Genomic DNA, 13,285 nt, shown 5'->3' on the forward strand with positions numbered 1-13,285 from the left:
AAGGTACAGGCGCCAGGAGGAAGGTACTATATTATTATTTTAGGAATATTAGTACTATCCGCCCTATTTACATAGCAAAGAAGAATGTATATTGAACCAAACTAGTTAGGAAGCTCCATGTGCTTCCAAGAAAACTCCAGTTACATATGATCCCTCATTAGCATATTACCCTAGTAAGTGGTGTAAATGTTCCCCTTTACTGCAATTTTTTCCAGAAACTTGAATGACAAAATTCTAATAACACTCCTTGGCAACATGGCAGAGATTAATAAGATTGATTTGTTCCTATGGTACAGGTCTCCGAAGCAAACTGTGGAAACTCTGGACTTTTTGACTACTATGTGTGGCCTATTCCATCTTGATCTTGTCACTACTGTGTATGAGTATGACATTTTGGGCCTTCTTCTTAGGCATTCCCCTAAGTTTCTGATCTGCTTTTACTCCTGACACCGCATCTCTGTATTGGGATTATCAGTGTTTTTCACTAAAAAAATTTCTGCGGTAAAAACAACCCAAAGTAACTGCAGTTTCCCTGCTGCATCCATTCCAGTGGCCAGGTTGTCAGGCAGGGACCCTACATACATAAGAAGATAACTCAGCCACAGTAAGGGAAGGGTTACTGACAAGTGCCAGACCACAGAATGTTCTTCCGTTAAAAAGGCTGGTCGAAAAAAAATCTTTGCAAGCTTTTTAATTACTTATATTTAAAATAATGTTTAACTTTTAACTCTTCTAAAAAGTTAAATATAGTTTTTATGGAAAAAAAAACGTTTAAAGGGATTGTCTCATCTCAAGGATCCTATCTATACTGGTAGCTTATATAAATTGAAGCATTTTCCTAAATATATTGCTTTAGAAATTCTGCTTTGTTCTCCTGCTATGTGACCTTATTTTTCCCATTGTTTACACAGCGTTGCTATAACCACAGACCTATAGGACAAGTGACGTCACTTACTCACTGCTCTTGCTGACAGGACAATCGTTCAGCTAATTGCAGTTTACTGATAAAGCCCGGTGTTATCTATGTAAACACACAGATAGCACTGAGTCCATTCTGTACAAGCATCTGCATATTATCTGATCTGTATAAGTGTTCTGTCTCCCGTTCAGCCAGAGGGAGAAGGGGGGAGACAAATACAGGAAGTGAGAAGCAGACACTGCAGGCAGAGTGCTGAGACACTGAGATGGGAAACCCCCTTTAAGGGCGGGGTCACATGTGGTGTAAATGCAGTGGAAAAAAACACATGAAGCGAATATGCTGCGATTTCCAAAACTGTCGTGGTTTTGAAAATTGAATGTCAATGATACCTAGGGAAACGCTGTAAGTTTCCTTATAAGTATAATGGAAGCAGAAAGTTTGCAGCAGAAACCTCTGAGGATTTTCTGTGAAAAGCGCTGCGAGAAAAAATGTATTTTCCTTTTTTTTTTATGCTGCAGCCCACTATGTGGCATCTTTGCCTAAGGGTGCATTCACACGGAGTAACGTGCCGCGTGATGTGTACGCCGTAAAAGCTCCCATTGATTTCAATGGAAGCCTGGATTGTATACGCCGCGTTATTTTGCGTCCGTGATTTTGCTGATCAGGGAATCAAGTTGCTGATGATTGGTCAGGAGTGGACAATCATACCATAAATTGATATCTATGTTTTTAGACTGTGGCATACTACTAATAGCCAGTTTCATGCCAGGGATCTTGGATGTCAGTGTTTGGCATTTAGGACATTCTTAAAGGAAAACCCCTTTAATAACAGACTCTTTCTTCTTACTAGATCCATCTGGTACAAGCTGAGACAAAGTCCTATATTATAACACTGCAGCCATAACACTGGCAGTGCCCCAATGTAGTGCATGCTATATGTAACTGGCAGGGTATACTGGGGACAGGGGCAGTCTGCCATGAAATCAGTGCACGCCCCTACTCCACTGACACCAATAATGAAAGAATGCTTTGAAATGCAGACATAGCCCCGGGATGAGTCAATGAGACAGCGGCCATGAATGAAGCACTTCCCCCTCCCGCCAGCGCCGCCGCACACACAGTGACGCAACCGACAACGTGCCTGCGCTTCCAGAACACAGGCTGCCCCGAAACGCGCATGCGCGTTCTGAGAACTCAACGTCACACACGTGCCCGAGCACCAGGGCGAACATTGGCCAGTGCCCGGTGTCCTGACAGGGCAGAGTCACTGGGACACCTCGGGATAGCAAGAGGCGGCCGCGGCCGGGGATGGTCGTCCATCAGCCGCTCTGCCTTCTCTAGTGTCTACCGTGGACGGAGGGATGTGAATCTGACACAGGAAGAGGCTAACGGGCACCGCCAGCCCTTAGGTAGGTGGTATGCGTCAGCTGTAGGGGCGGGGCCAATGGTAATGATGATGATGATGGTGTGTAGCCTGCACCTCACCTTCACCACTGCTGCCGTGACGAGTATCAGTCCCAGCCGATTCACCATCATCAGGGAAACCTCGGAGTGATCTGCAGAGATTGGCTTCAGCCATGATCATTACATATGGATGACTGATCGGGCTGATCGTCTGTTTGTCTTGTGTATAATGGATATGGAGCGATGATCTGGGCCAGTTATTAGTTACTCTGTTTGTAAAATCATGTGGTGATGTCATCAGTGATACATGTGATGTCATTAATGATGTGATGTCATCAACAATACAACATGTGATGTCATCAACAATACAACATGTGATGTCATCAACGATACATGTGATCAGCACACATCACATTGTCATATGAATGAATCAATATGATGTCAACAATGATATTTCACTGTGATGTCACATCCTGGTCATATGAGTGAACGGATGTGATGTCATCAATGACATGTCACTGCAATGACACATATTGTTTATCAGCACATTACCCAGCTGTTCTATGTGTTGATTAATATGATGCCGCCACTGTGACGACACGGCCTGGTTTCAACGTATATTACCACTCCATTACCTGCGAGAACTAATGGGTTAAAAGCTCAACAGGGACCATTTGCTATGGCCCCCTGACTATCACATATGGACATGTGGCACCCAGATGAAGAGCCCGGCCCACTTGTTGTTACTGACAGGTGCTGTCCTCCACACTTTGTCCTTGCTAACTAATAGCAGTCACTGTACAACTGTTCAGGAGTGGGGAAGCCATAAATGAGCTGTAGTTATAGGTTCCTATAGACACAAGGAACTCATTGGTAGACCCAGTGAGAGGGCAGTTACAGACAAGTGTGTTGCAGGAGCATTTCTGTGCCTATAGTGAGTTAAGTTCAGAAGTTCTGCAGTTAGGGTATTGTTCACACGGCAGAAACCTTCTCCGCACGGCTAGGTGCGACGGGATGCCGATGCAGTGCACCAGCACCCCGCTCCTGATCGAGAGTGAGTCTGTCTCAACAGCAGAATCCGCAGGGAGAAAGGGCATGTTGCCTCTTTCTCCCATTGAGACCAGCGGCAGCAGTAGCATGAACTATATACATACTATATATATATATATATATATATATATATATATATATATATATATATATATATATATACTATATACATGACATCATTGCTGCAGAAGTGGCAATTTTATTAAGCCTAACGCACATAACTGAAGCTGAAGGCATCTGAAGCTCCTTTCCATTCCAAGGAATACAGACCAGATCCTATCCTGTTCTGTGTCATTGAAATAGAATGACTTGAAAGCCCCCATGGTGGGGAGTGTGTTACAGAAGCCACTGGCATGTCACTTTAAGTGTTATCTCAAAATCAGCCCTCCCTTGGACAGCACACTTATTTGTGTGCATAGGGCCTAACAATGTAAATGGATGCTGGTAAATGCAATCTGTTCAAAGGGATCTCCAAGACTTGATATTGGTGACCTCTCCTTGAATGGGAGTCCAGCTAACAATAGCAAGTCACAGCCAATACACAGTGTACGGAGCAGTTTGCATCCAGCTCCGACAGTCTTAATTAGTTATCCCTTTGGGCAAGTTACTGGGAGGTTTCAATTTTTTCTCATGAGTATGTAGACAAATAGGTATGTGTGCCAAGTCTGTAGTAACATCACCAGAAAATCATTTTTTGATGAAGTAAGTTACTTAGAAGTTAGGCGGGAGGAGGGTGTTTAGGGTTAAATGATCATTTTATCCACTTTATTTTGCTTACACTAGAAGAAGTAAAGAAGTTTCCAAAGCAGATCTCCCATTCTTATATCAGAACTTCATATGGATGGAGTTAGATAGCAAATACTTCCATATAGGAAAGTCTATAGATACTTATATGGGTGGGTAATGAGTCCTGTGAACTAAAGAGAAAACAGATGGGCAGTAAGGCCACAAATCATCTTCACTTAATGTTACTATCCACATGTGCACACTTTGGCTGACATGCCTTGTGCATTGTATCCGCTCCCTGCCTCAGATTTCAGCCATTGTATTGGAGTCTGTGTCAAAGTGTTCATGCATGTCCACGTTTTAGTGCATACAGATATACCTAGGTGAAAAGTAATATTAGGAAAGAACCCATATGCATATGGATTGACTGATGCATGTCATGAGGAAAAAGTTTAACGTTACGAAGCAGGGATTTGATTCATTGTGAGTGTAACGCATGAATGGAATGAGTCTGTCCGGAACAAATGCAGATGTGAACTGAACCCTTTCTATGCTATCCATATGCTCCGCCAAATTTGCACACGGCATAAGCAATGAATGGGGTAACTCCTTTAAAGGGATTCTATCATTAAAATTGTATTTTTTCTGTCTACCACATGGGAATAGCCTTAAGAAAGGATGTTCTTCTCCTACCTTTAGGGTGCATTCACACTGAGTAAACGCTAGCTTATTTTGTAGAGTAAAATTACACTTGTAAATTTTGCTATCCCATTGACTTCAATGATATTTTTTTACAAGTGTAAAAATACGCCTGTAAAAAATACGCCTGTAAAAATACGCCTGTAAAATGTCATTGAAGTCAATGGGATAGCAAAATTTACAAGTGTAATTTTACTTTACAAAATAAGCTAGCGTTTACTCAGTGTGAATGCACCCTTAGATGTCTTCTCTGCGCCGCCGTTCAGTAGAAATCCTGGTTTTCATCGGTATGCAAATGAGTTCTCTCGCAGCACTGGGGGCGGTCCCCAGCGCTCAAACAGCACTGAGGGCGTCCCCAATGCTGCGACGGAAATCTCCAGTGCCGCCTTCAGGTGCCGAGGTGGTAGGCAGAAAAAATACACTTTTAATGATAGAATCCCTTTAAGGCCAGGACCTCATATGGCGAAAACATGGAAAAAAAGCCACAGTGTTTTACGTTCACTTTATAGTGGATGGGATTATGTCAAATCCCATTCCCAAAGTGTTGAAAAATACGTGCTGCGGACATGCTGCGATTTCCAAAACTGTTGCGGTTTAGGAAATCGCAGCATGTCATTTATACCTATGGAAACGCTGGTGGTTTCCCTACAGGTATAATTGAAGCAGAAAGTCCGCAGAGGAAATTTATATAGTTTTTTTGTAAAAAGCGATGCCCTTCTAATGCGTTTTCCCACATTGCTTTTTGTTGCGGGATGCTACGTGGGGCCTTAGCCTAAAGGGAATCTGTCAGCAGAACAGTCGCTGTTGCACTGTAAGCACAGTCTGCTTTCAAAACACCCATCCATCCGTCCATCCTTCCATGTTCTGATTGACATGTGCCTTTTTCAACTTGTATACTGACAACGTATACTTGTATACTGATATTTGAGGAGGGTGGAAAAATTCTTCCGCCACATATCATATGGCAAAAGTAGCCATCCAGTCTGCACCCAAACTAGGAACCCTTAAAGGAGTTGTCTCTGTATTAGATCATTGATATCTGTATTGGCATATGTCACGTCTGAAGACAACGCAGAGCTGATGGAGCGTTACTGAGGCATCTTTGTTATTTCACACTCCTTAGATACTATAAACAAGAGTGACATCAATGTACTTCTTCATAAAGAGGTTTTGCAAAGAAAAAGATTGATGAATTGTTACAGAATGTATACTGGAAAATTGTATTATTTGTCATTATACAAACAGTAACATTTGTCTCTCAATGTTAGTCTGAAATTGGACAACCCCTTTAATGTGGATTAGCCAAGCGCGTTATTGATTGATTATCCATTGAGGATAGCAATACTTATTTCTCCTTGGTTCTAATTGGGTCACCTGATCGGGACCAGCGCCTGAGTGGCTCCGCCTCTTCCCTCTGGCAGAAAAGATCATGGTGTTGAGCGAGTAGTATTCGATCGAATACCTCGCTGGCATAGGAATATGTGTAATCTGCCGAACACCAAAGGGTTAAACGCATTAAATATTCAATGCATTCCACTCCGTTCCCCTCTCCACCTGAAATGCTGCTTACAGAACTTTTCTCTTTGCATTTTTCTTGTGGAAACGGAGTAGAAACCGCACGGATCCCATTTTAGTCTATGGGTCCGCTGGTTTCCCAAGGTAACTGCTTTTTATGTGAATCAGGTTTCTGTTCGGGCAGTCCCCAAGTGGACCTCCCAAATGCAAACCCATGCGCAGATGTAATCCTGGCCGCATAATGCTGTATTATTTATTACACCTAAACCTTGCACAATCCCAGTTACTGCAGAACCTCTTTCTGCACCTGCTTCATCTTTGAAAGAAATTCTGCTTGATTCTTGGAGCTTATTATAAAGGCTAATATACAATACCATAAATAATATTATATTCAATATATTATAAGTCTGTTTGTAGAAATGTGAACCGAAACTTTGGCTTGGATTTTTCTGTAAAATTGCCATAAAGCAAGAGAAAAACGTACAGGAAAATTCCAGCGTTTAGTATTGTGGAACATGATGTGTAATGTATCAATATATAAAGTAGATACAAAACATGAATACATTCTGCAAAATAAAGATACATATTCATAACAAACATTGTCTTCCTAAATACAGAAGTGGTTGGAAACATTGGTTGTAGTGAGAAATCCCTGTGCTTACTGCTACAATAAGCCCTATCACAGGAATGGAACGGATTGTTACATGTGACCCAAACCTTAGGGAACTGATGAGCAGCTTTCCTGTAATGTCTGTTTCTGGTTTGCTAAGGCCTGGTTCTCATCTGCGTTTGGTATTCCGTTTGGGGACCCCCCCCCCCACGTTTCTCTCCAGTATATGTTTCGAACCCCATATAGTCTATTTATAGCTTTTTAATATTGAAAAGTTCAATTTTCTTGTTACGTTTATAATCTTTGGTGCAATTTTTTTGTAGCTGTCATAATCCCAGCTACGTTTTCTTTACAGTGGACAGGCGATCAGGCCGGGACACTACGTGTATGGGAACATAACCTGCTACAATAAGGACATTATGTCTGGGTCTCAGAATATCAAATGTTTCTGCATTCATGGTCGTAGACAAAAAACTGTTTCCGCTAAGATGATTAGAGAAAATCTTTAAAACTCTGTAAACTTTTTAATTATATTTGCAAAAACCTGGTTATGGTCATGGGAAACCCCCTTTGTTGTTCAGGTGTGCAGTAAATCTTTTTGACCTTGTGGTTTGTTGTCTTATGTATTTTTGCATCTATCTTTAGGTAGGTGTGTGTAGACTGTGCTATTTGTACTAGATAATGGCTGGTGCCTTGCTTGTTCTTTTAGTGTGCTACCTTAGATGATACTAGATATCGTTCTTCTAGTCTTAAAATGTTCTGTAAAGAAGAATAAAGCTCTGAAATATTCCCTGCTTTTAGTGTACATTTTACTTGCAGGGGTCTCAGGTAGAGCCCACCAATCACGAAATATGGCAAGTATGTAGGATTAGTAGAAATAAGCTTTAGCAAACGTAAATTAAAAAAAAAAAAAAAAAAAAAAAAAAAAAAGAATGGTGGGTTTAGCTCAGTAGTAATGCCAAGGGGTACCAGGAAGTACAGTGACTGGAGTGTAATGTATTGAGAGACTAGTGATCAGTCTGGGGGGATGCACTACTCTTGTAACTGGTAGGTCTTTATACAGACAAGTATTTTCCCATGATTGCAAATGCAACGTTCTTGTCATGCTTTGATGGGTATAGTCCCTCCTGACACTATATGTACACAGTTTCTTTTGTTACTTACAGAATTACTATCCTCCTACTTTTACTAATATTATATAAATGTGAAAGTTTATATGTTTGTTCCTCAAACACGCAAAAATGGCTGAAAGGATTTGAATGAAATTTGGCACATAAAAATTTGGCGATGAAAACATAGGCTACTTTTTATCCCGGTAAATGACATGGCTTCACGACTGTTATGAATTTATGTTCACATACTATATTACACTGCTCCTACAGCAGTTTATCTCATCCAGTGTATCAGCATGTTGCCTGGAGCAGATAATATGCAAATGCAGGTACACAATCCTCTGAGGGTTAGCTGAGTGTTTACACATAGAGATAACAGACCTGGCTGAGAGAGCAGTTTAATATAGTATGTGAACATAAATTCATAACATCCTTTCAGCCGTTTTTGCGTCATTGAGGAACAAACATACAAACTTTCACATTTATTATTATTATTAGTAGGAGGATTTATAATATTAGTAGGATGTACATGTCTGCTACTCTATACCATGCAGCTTTTCTTGTGCTATATTAATATATATATATTGTCTAGATGGAGGCCAAAGTCATATGCTTTGACCTTCACAGGACTAATGTAACCCTAGGGGCATGTTCAGAGTGAATTTGGGAATCTTTTCATCAGTAACACAAACTTAGCTTTGGTGTGACTTGCAACTTCTTGGCCCACACCCTAATATATATATTATATGGGGAGATGAAATGCTACATCTTGTGGCCTATAGTTCTTCTTGACTATAGGAGGTAGGAATTTTTACTTTTTTTTTTTCCCCCTCCCTCCCCTACATTTTTGCTTTTCCACGCTCTCAGTTTTTACAGCACCCGGTATGCATGTGTTTATGCTGTCACCGCAGCAGACCGGTTAGATACTGATGATTAAAATGATTCCAGATCTCGTGATTTCCTAATGATTCCAGGCTATTGTGGCGTGACTGTACAGCCAGTAATATAACCCAATGAGTCTATCCTGCCCTGTTACAAGAGGGCTGGGACATACAGGGCTTGGCATCCTTTTGATGATTCTGACGTGCATGATGCTGCAGCATCTGCAGAAGCCTCATAGGCCTGAGGATGTGTCATTGCAAAACATAAGCTCACCAAGGAGTCGCCTTCAACCTGTGCTCTGCATTAACTATTTATTAGCAGGAAGATGACTCTGCTCTTTTCTGGCTCACGTTTTACTGGGAGGGAATACATTTTTCATGAACAAAATACAGTCTAGATGCTGAAGGCTAGAAGGAAGATGAAGGTCTTCCCTTTAACAACTCTGTATATTGCAAGGTAACCGTAACGTATATGGCTTATTTTACTTACTTTGTAGTGAAGACGTAATTTACCTACATTTTCCAGCGTGCGCACAGTTGTGCGTATGGTCTAGCTAAACTTTCTTAGTGCTACAATATGAGTTGTAACATAGTATATAGTTGTAGAAACAGAAGCATGTATAGAATGTGGACAATGTAGGAGTCTGGATTCTCAGAATATTTCCGACTCTAGTACATAGGATGCAGGGTCATAAAGTACAGGGCTTATTCTCCTGGGTGGTAGGAGTTTATTGTTCATGGGACTGTAGTTTTGTATTTGGTTGGTTTGGTTGTCTATGTATGCTGATACGGATACCCATCATTTAATACATGTTACTAGGGCTGGATCATTTTGCTACGAAGTTTGTTTGATTTTCAATGTTGATCTCAATGTTCTTGTTTTCGTTTAAAAAGAAAGCTAACAAAAAAAAACCCCCAAAAACCTAAAAAAGCATAAAGTTGAGTGAGCTGGCATCGGGAGTAATCGGATCCATTGGATGCAGCCTCCTTGTCTCACCACCCAACTACTGACCACAGTGAAGTAACTGTCAATCATAGCTGATGGCAAGAGCCTGCATGGAACACATCACCGGATAAATGGGGGACGCGTGGCAGGGTGTAAATGGTGCCATGTAGTAATGTGGATCGTATAGGTTGCCATTGTAACCTCTTACTCCCACAGTCTTTTTTTTTTTTAATTTTTTTTAAATTTTATTTTAAAGTAAATTGCGATTTGACCCTTTCAATATTTTTTTTTCCTGTTCCTATGGTCAGTTTATTTTGATATCAGTGTTTAATTTTTCTGACACGGGATGCCTAATGTGATATTTAATTTTATATTATATTAATATATTATATATAGAATTTTTAATACATTTTTAAAAACTTTTTTTTTTTTTTTTAGCTTCAATCAGTGATCATTAGATTATAGATTGCAGTCTATGGTAAAATCCTTGTATAACTCTTGAAGCCTGGTAGGGCCCTGTAGTTATATTACTAAGGCAGAAGGCTCCCAGCTGCCATAGGGACCAAACTACCAGAATCTTTCTGTGAGGGGACTGTTCAGACAAGAAAAAAGTGCACGCGGTGGAAATACTTATATTGCTGCTGTATTATACAGTTGAGACCCTGCTGCTAAGGCGCCCGTTGATCTCCTAAGCAGGCGGCATATTTTGAAGTATTAATAGTTATGGTGAATGTCGGGGAAAAATCTAAATAGACGATTCTGTTAAAAAGTAGAATCATCAGAAATCCTAGTGCGAAGCGGTGATATCGCATATTGTGATAAATTTACTTTGCTGGCAGATTGGTGTTTTAACTTGAGGCAGCTCTTTGATAGGTATTTAATATGAGATTTGGGGGATCTGCCACCTGCCACCCTCACTAGTTAGTTGGTATATGCAGTGTACAGAGCTCAAAGCAGAGGGCGCTATATATGATGCAGCCTTGCTGTGGCCTTTGGAGTTCAGCTCCCATTCACTTCATTGGGAGCTGAGTTACAATAATATGGCTGGACCTCTGCCTATTGTATGGAGTGAACTGCTGATCATTGAGGGTGCCAGGTGTCAGACCACATCAGTCTCAGATCTATAGAAGGGTCATATGTACCAGAACTAGTACAGCTCTGTACACTCTAGTAGCCAGGAAAATGACTGTAAGCTCATATGCAAGGCATATTATGGAACTTGTATTGGCAATAGTCTTATTACTGATCGCTGTATTTGTGAGTTACCCATTTCTGGCCCTCATCTGTGTCACATGACCAACAGGTAAGGTTCTGAATTTAAGGCACGAGGGACACGCGGATGTCACCTGTGTGCCGCTCGTGCACCAGCCTTGCTGTCATTAAATGAATAGGAGCCACAGAAGCAGGGCCGCAAAGTAGAACACAAATAGGACCTGTTCTATATTTTGTGGCTCGGACCGCACCTGTGACCGTGTAATTCACGATCATGTGTATGGGACCATAGAAATGAATGGGTCAGTGTGCTATCCGGGAGTAAGACAAATGGCAACACTGATCTCAGCCATGGTCCTTAATCTCATGAAAATTAATAGAGTAACTCGCTTGCTCTCCACCTGAGACTGAAAAAAAAACAAAACATTTTTGTGGGCATGCTTCTTAATGATAGGAAGGTTAGATTGTGAACAGGGACCGATAGGAGTGACTGCAGTCTCTGTGCAGTACATTGCTATGGAATATGTTGGTGCTTTATACTATAAGCAACAGGTAGTAAATACATTTGCGATCACAGCATTTGCTAAGGGCTAGTTCTCGCGGGGATCGGATTGGCGGATTTTGGTCCTGATTGTGATGCGGGAAGCCGCGTCACAATAGGGCCAAAATGCGCCTGCCACGACTGTCGTGGCTTCCCGCTCCGGAGTAGGCCCAAATGAATGGGCCTAGTCTGGAGGGTGCTGCTGCGAGGCGGACGCTGGGGATGAATCAGCCACAGAATCCGCCTGAAGAAAGGGCTGATCGCTTCTTTTTTCCGTGAGCGGCAGCATGTAAGCTTAGCGGTCTACATAGACCTCCAATGTAAGGGGGTGGATTCTGACGTGGATTCAGCGCCAATATCCGCCCCCTCTTGCCCAGTGTGAATGAGCCATAAAAGTCTGAGTTGGTGCTGCTAGGGGCATGTGTGCTGAAGCCGTACAGTATAGAGATTACATTTTAGTACATTCAGTTATAAATACGTGAATTTAGCTTGAAATATTAATGAGCGCCAGTGCTTCCTGCTAATAGTCTGTGTCCATCACTCGCTTGTTCAGCTTTCTCGGATTTCGTGAGCTAGGTTTTTATTACTGTTACTGTAGTTTATTACTCAGTTACATTAGGAAGGGCTTCGCTCTCTTACTGATGTTCATGTTGACTGATACAATCCTAATGTTACAATAGAAGCTATTACGTATTTAACTCTTTCCTTGCTCAATTTTTTTTTTTTTTCTCTCCAAGTTTCTTTACCGGAATGTAAATGTTTTGTCTCGTTTCCTATCCTAATTTAAAGGGGTTTCCAAGATTTCCAAAATTAAAGGAGTTCTCCAGGAATCATAGGAAATTCAGGGGAAGCGAAAAATACGTCATACTCCCCTCTGTTCTACCGTCCTGGTCTCCTTTCCCTCCCCTACTGGGGACAGTTCACATGGATCAGCAGTCACTGCTGAGGAATCGGTGATGTGTCTGATCATCTGAGTGACATTGTCGTTCCCTACCAGACCAGCAAGTCCAAGCACCAGGGGGATAGGGGACCACAACTGTACAATGGAGTCTACCCTGAGTTTCTTATGATTTACACACCTTCAAGTAAATGGCGGAAGGCAACATGGCTTAGGATAGAGTGAAAGTTATGGACATGTCCTTATGGTCACATACGTGCAGGACAAGCCAGCTAAATTGGCACTGTTGGAGTGGCGAGAGATTTACTGGTTGAGTACTAGTTGATTTTTTATTTTTTTTTTGCATTGTTTTATATTGTTATAGCACATTCTATGCTTTTACTATTTTTTTTTAATCTTATTCTGAACAACCCTGTTAGGGTAAGTTCACACATGGTTTTGCTTGATCCGAACCTGAGGCAGAGGCCACCTCAGGTTCAGATCCGAAAATCTGGTAGCCCCGACTGAAAGCCGGTGCACTGTACAGGCATCCAGCCACGCACTCCGCTCCGGATTGGGCCCAATGAATGGGCCTAGTCTGGAGGAGGGAGTGTCTTCAGGCCGAATCGCGAGACGACTCGGTCTGAAGAATAAGCACCTTGCTTCTGAGCCTGAGCGGCTCCCATTGATTTCAATGACCAAAAAAACCATTGACCAAAAAACTCTGTGTGAACTTACCCTTAGGGCTCGTTCACAAGGGGCAAGAGGGGGCTGATTTTGGCGCGGAATCCGC

The 13,285-nt window shown here is 41.7% G+C and overlaps 1 protein-coding gene across 5 annotated transcripts in view; it reads left to right on the forward strand.

Moving 5' to 3' along the window:
- The first annotated feature begins 2,098 nt into the window (after positions 1-2,098).
- CCSER2 (coiled-coil serine rich protein 2) overlaps positions 2,099-13,285 on the forward strand; it is a 122,186-nt gene continuing 110,999 nt past the window's right edge. For all 5 annotated transcript variants that reach the window (XM_075257725.1, XM_075257726.1, XM_075257728.1 and 2 more), the window contains exon 1: positions 2,099-2,328. The gene's annotated coding sequence lies outside the window, so the exon portion shown is untranslated. The remainder of the gene's footprint in view (positions 2,329-13,285) is intronic.

This window comes from Leptodactylus fuscus, chromosome 10 (assembly GCF_031893055.1).
Source record: "Leptodactylus fuscus isolate aLepFus1 chromosome 10, aLepFus1.hap2, whole genome shotgun sequence".
NCBI lineage: Eukaryota > Metazoa > Chordata > Amphibia > Anura > Leptodactylidae > Leptodactylus > Leptodactylus fuscus.